We start from the raw sequence: 5,086 nt of genomic DNA on the forward strand, positions 1-5,086 counted from the left end.
AAATCTAAAAGTTTTTTCCCTTTTGAAGTTGTTGCCTCTCAGTCTATGGACAAAACATGTAAAGTTGACTAAAACATCCAATAATGTTGTTATTGGAAAAACCAACAGAGATGGCCACTTATAGCCAGTTGAAAGTTCTTATTCCAGTTGAATGGGACCACACCCAGGGATCTGGGTTCTACCTGTAGGCCAGAGTGCTTAGAATAAGACTATGGGGCTTTTAAAGGCAAAAACCACATCTTGATATCTTGCTCAACAACTGTAGGGGGAGGTTTTGCACAAGCAAGTAGTTTAACAGAAGCTAAGATGAGTTAGCTAGGGCTTCTTGACCTTGGGTTCCTAGAATATAATTGAGTAATTTTCCATGACATTGTCCATCAAGGAAATAAAATTGTAGTTAAACCTGAAAGGACTTCATCAAGAATACAACATGGAGAAATGGAGTGTTACTTGAGAATGAAATAAAGCAGAACTTTTCAGAGAAAAAAAGGACAGTATTTTGTTCTTTCCACAAACACCTACATTTAAAGTCACCAAGAAGACATGCTCCTGAAGAACTATGGCTCTAAACTCGCAAGGTGTGCCCCAAAGTTCTTCCAAACTTAACTTACAGGTCTCCACAGTAATACAATTAGACTCCAGTTTTCTTGCATGCAGTTAGCATGTGCAGAGCTATCTTTCTACTGTTATCCTCCTAAACTCCCTGCAGTTTCCTGTATCCCACATATTACATCCTGTCCCTTCTGTCAGTGATAATGACTGCAAGTTGGAATTTGGTACTATTAGACCAGAATCACCAGAAAGAGCTTTGCCTTCCCAGATCCTCACCTGTCCTCCTGGGGAAAAGAAAGCTGTGAATATTAGGAACTATCTCCAGGAAATTCTGATGGAATTTCTCCTGTAATTCACCTTCAAATTTACAGGATTATTATTAGTGTGTGTGTGTGTGTGTGTGTGTGTGTGTGTGTGTGTGTGTGTGTGTCTGCTTATCTGTCTGTCTGTCTGTCTCTCTCTCTCCCTCTTTCTTTCTTTCTTTCTTTCTTTCTTTCTTTCTTTCTTTCTTTCTTTCTTTCTATTTATCTAATCTATCTATAATTTATGTTACAATACCTGAAGAGGCCAGAAACTAGTATTGTATCCAGATCCCCTGGAACTGGAGTTACAGGCAATTATAAGCCACCCAAGTTACATTCCCTGGAAGAGCAGCCAGGACTTTTAACCACTGAGCCATCTCTCCAGCTCCCAGTCAGGTATTTAAAGCTCAATTTTTCCATGTAAAATGAGAATGGTTATATCTTTGCTATGGGGAAGGGAGTTCTGCAAAAATTCAAGAGCATCACATATACACAGAGACTTGCTTAGAGAAAGATAGGCTCCTTATATTCCTTTAATAAAACTAGAAGTGTTGGTTGTCACTTCCTGTGTGTCTTGAGTTCATCATGTAATTATCAGAAAGGATCTTTGTCTTTTGTATAGAGGTTACCTTGGGTTATATTAGCAAGGCCTTTTAATAAATACACACGAGAAACAGAGATTCCATCACCACATGGATTCACAGAGGAAAACAAAATCAACCCTATACTCAATATGTAAGAAAGATAGTTTTCCTCCTCATCATCAACAACAACAACAACAAGAGCCTACTGTGCAATTTCCTTTCAGATATGTGACATCTCCTGGGCTGCTGCTCTTGCAAACAGGTATGAGAATGAGGAGAGTATAGACCAGAGATCTGAGATGTTAAGAGAATAAACCACCTTCTCACATGTTTACTGAAACATCTCCTAAGATCCACAGCATCAACTTCACCAATACAGACAACTGGATAGAAGTTTCCAGCACTAGATGTGCACAGTTTATTTATATGCACATGTGTTGTGGCTTTAATACAAAATGGTCCCTATTGGCCAATGTGTTTGACACTTGCTCCCCAGCTGTGACACTGGGAAGGTTGTCCATCCTGTATGAGGTAAAGTGTCACTGGAGAAATGGGTAAGTAGGGGCAGGCCTTGAGGCTTCATATTCTTGCCTTACTTCCTTTCTCTTTCCACTTTCTGGCTGTGCATACAATGTGACCAAACATTCCCCTAATTTTACTGTTATTCCTTTGCCTCCATGATGTACTGTATCCCACCAGAAGTGTAAGCCAAAATAAACACTTCTTTCCTTAAATTGCTTCTTTTTCTATATTTCATTAGTTCAAAAATAATACCAGTATAACATGTAAGAGTGTGAATAGCAGACTCCCCATGAACTTGGTTAGGACAGATGGCATCTTATGATCCATAGAAAGATTTTTCTGTTTTTCTTAAAGAAGATTTACTTTCTAATTTCTTTATTTATGAGTATGTGTATGTGTTTATGTATGTGCATGAGAATGTATATCATGCATGTGCAGTGCCCACAGAAGCCAGAAAAGGGTTGGATCTTCTGGAGCTGGAATTAAAGAGTGTTATGAGCTAGCTGGTGAAGGTCTGGGAACTACACTAAGGTCTTATGGAAGAACAAGTGCCTTTAATCATCAAACCACCTATCTAGACCCATAATGCCACAAGAATGATGAGATCTTTTGATTTAGTCTGGAAAATCATTAATTCAGGAGAAAGAGATGCATAGAGTATAAAAACTGAAGGGAAAGGAGAATTTAATAAATTCTCTAAAGGGACTAGTGAGTGGTTCACTGGGTAAAGACACTTCCTGCTAAGCCTGACCATACCACCTGCTTTGATCCCCATGACCCACATTGTGGAAGCAGCGAACCAGCTCAGGCAAGTTGTCCTCTATTCGTACATTACAGTACATGTGTGCACATCTACACACACACACACACACACACACACACACACACACACACACACAAACATATGTGTAAACACATGCACACACATGCATATACATGAAATGAAATACAACAAAAATAAAAGGAAACCACTACTAATAGATTTGCCTTTCAATTAAAAAAGCCAAAGTTATAAATTCACAATAATATATATCATATAATAAATATAAATAAAAGATTAAGGGTGAGTTGATATTCAGGTAAATAATACACAAAAGGCAGCAAGGGTAGCAAGGTAAATGTCAGAGGAAATATGATTCAGAGAGCTAGAAAGATGGTTCAGTGGTTAGGAGCACTGACTGTTCTTCCAGAGAACCTTTGGTTCCCATCATCCACATCACAGCATACAACAGCCTGTAACTCCAGCTCCAGGACATCCAGTGTCTTTTTCTGGCCTCCAAAGGCACTACATTCATTTGTGCATATAATCTAAGCCAAAAATATCACCCATGGTGAAGAGGTTTACCTTTTATTATCAAAATGTATGCTTTACAAGGTAAGTAGAATTTTCATTTACTTTTAAATGTCCAATAGAATTGCATTATTACATTGAATTATATAAAGAAAAGCTCTGGTAAGGGAAGAGAAGCCATCAAATGTGCACAAGACTTTTTTTTAATCAATCATCATTATTGCCATTATCATCAGACAAGTCACAATCTGAGAGGGATGCTGATGCTAATCCAACACAAATTAAAATCCAAACCAAATTAAAGACAAAGCTTCCAAAAGCGGCTTTGGTGACATGATGCTGAATAGGTTAGGTGATGCTACTGCTCAAGTTCACCTCACTTCATGTTCTTGACAAAGTTCTTGGCATTCTTGATGGAGGCTTTCGTCTCTACAATGGCATCAGCAATCATTTTCTCCTCAAAAGGGTGATTTTGTCAAGACGAAGGTTATTCTCCAGGCCCATTTTTTCCCTAGCAGTAAGGGCCTGAAGATGTAGGTGCCTACCGACTCTTTGAACTGAAGGAAAGAACACTCAACAACTTCTTCCTTCCTGTTCATGGTATCCACCAGGGAGAAGACAAAGTGTACCTCCATCATAAGCCATAGATAGGGTGACAGAACCTGCCTTCACAACCATGCTGGTTTCTTGGATCCTCCTGGTGAGCATGATCAACTGGTCTTGGGGACAGTCAACCCTGGGGGTGCTCTGAGAGATTAGGAAGGTAATTGTCTTTTCAGCCTGACCACCAACGACAGACACATTGACTAGAACTGGATACAAAACCTGCATCTAAACCGTAGTGTGTTTTCTCTAATGATGTCCAGGATCATCATGCTAAAGGTCTTCTTGTGATTGTACACACCAAGCTTCTTGATAACTTCCAATATGATGAGGATAGTGTAGTTAATTGGATTGGTAATGATGAAGGTCATGGCTTGGAGATTGTGTTGGACACAGGTAGCTCAGGGTAGCCACAATGGTGACATTGGTGCTGAACTGGTCATTTCATATTATGCCTGACTTCCTGAGTAATCTGGCCAGGATCACTGCCATGTCATAACCTTTCAAGCAGTCTGGCAGATGCCCAGAGTATGGCTTGGTTCTTAGAAAACACAGATAACTTTTCAGATGAGATAAGGATGAGGGCTTCAAAAGCATTCAGCTGCTCTGCAGCTCTGCTTGGAACCTCTTAAAGAATAACCTATTTTGTCTTTCATCCAGGTGCCTGGTACCCCTTAAGCTGTGCTAAGACAAAACTGACATTTTGAGATTCTCATATAGAAACAGTAATCTATTATGTAAATTCTATTCATTCTTACTCAATATATAATGTCACATTTTAGGGTTCACATATAATACACAGTAAATGTCTTTAAAGCGACTTTAAGGGATTTATATATCATACACAGTAAAATCTCATAAGGCTAAATGTTTCTAAAAGTAGATTAAAATACAATGCACAAATTGTCACAAATTTTCTTTAATTTTGCACATCATTTCATAAAAGACTTGGTACCTTAAAGAGAGACAAAGAGGTTATCTGAATGTTAAGACTGTACATTATTTATTCTGTTGTTTTGCTTGCCTATAATTTATGCAATCTTCATGGTAGAAGAATACCCCAGGAATATACAGGATGTTTTAGCTAAACAAGACCAAAGCAGATCAAAACAACTGCTCAATTTTTAAATGTAATATTTGGAGACAAAGTCTGATGTGGTGAACCGAAGCCCCAGCCCAGAAGTCCTCAAATGCATCCACTGTGCAGTGTGCGGCAATGACAAGGTGATACA

General features: G+C 38.8%; 1 pseudogene; it reads right to left on the reverse strand.

Annotated features, from left to right (window-relative positions):
• Window positions 1-3,627: 3,627 nt before the first annotated feature.
• LOC131906435 (malate dehydrogenase, mitochondrial-like) lies at window positions 3,628-4,451 on the reverse strand (annotated as a pseudogene).
• Between the last annotated feature and the right edge of the window lie 635 nt (window positions 4,452-5,086).

The sequence above is a fragment of the Peromyscus eremicus genome, chromosome 3 (assembly GCF_949786415.1).
Source record: "Peromyscus eremicus chromosome 3, PerEre_H2_v1, whole genome shotgun sequence".
Classification (NCBI taxonomy): Eukaryota; Metazoa; Chordata; class Mammalia; order Rodentia; family Cricetidae; genus Peromyscus; species Peromyscus eremicus.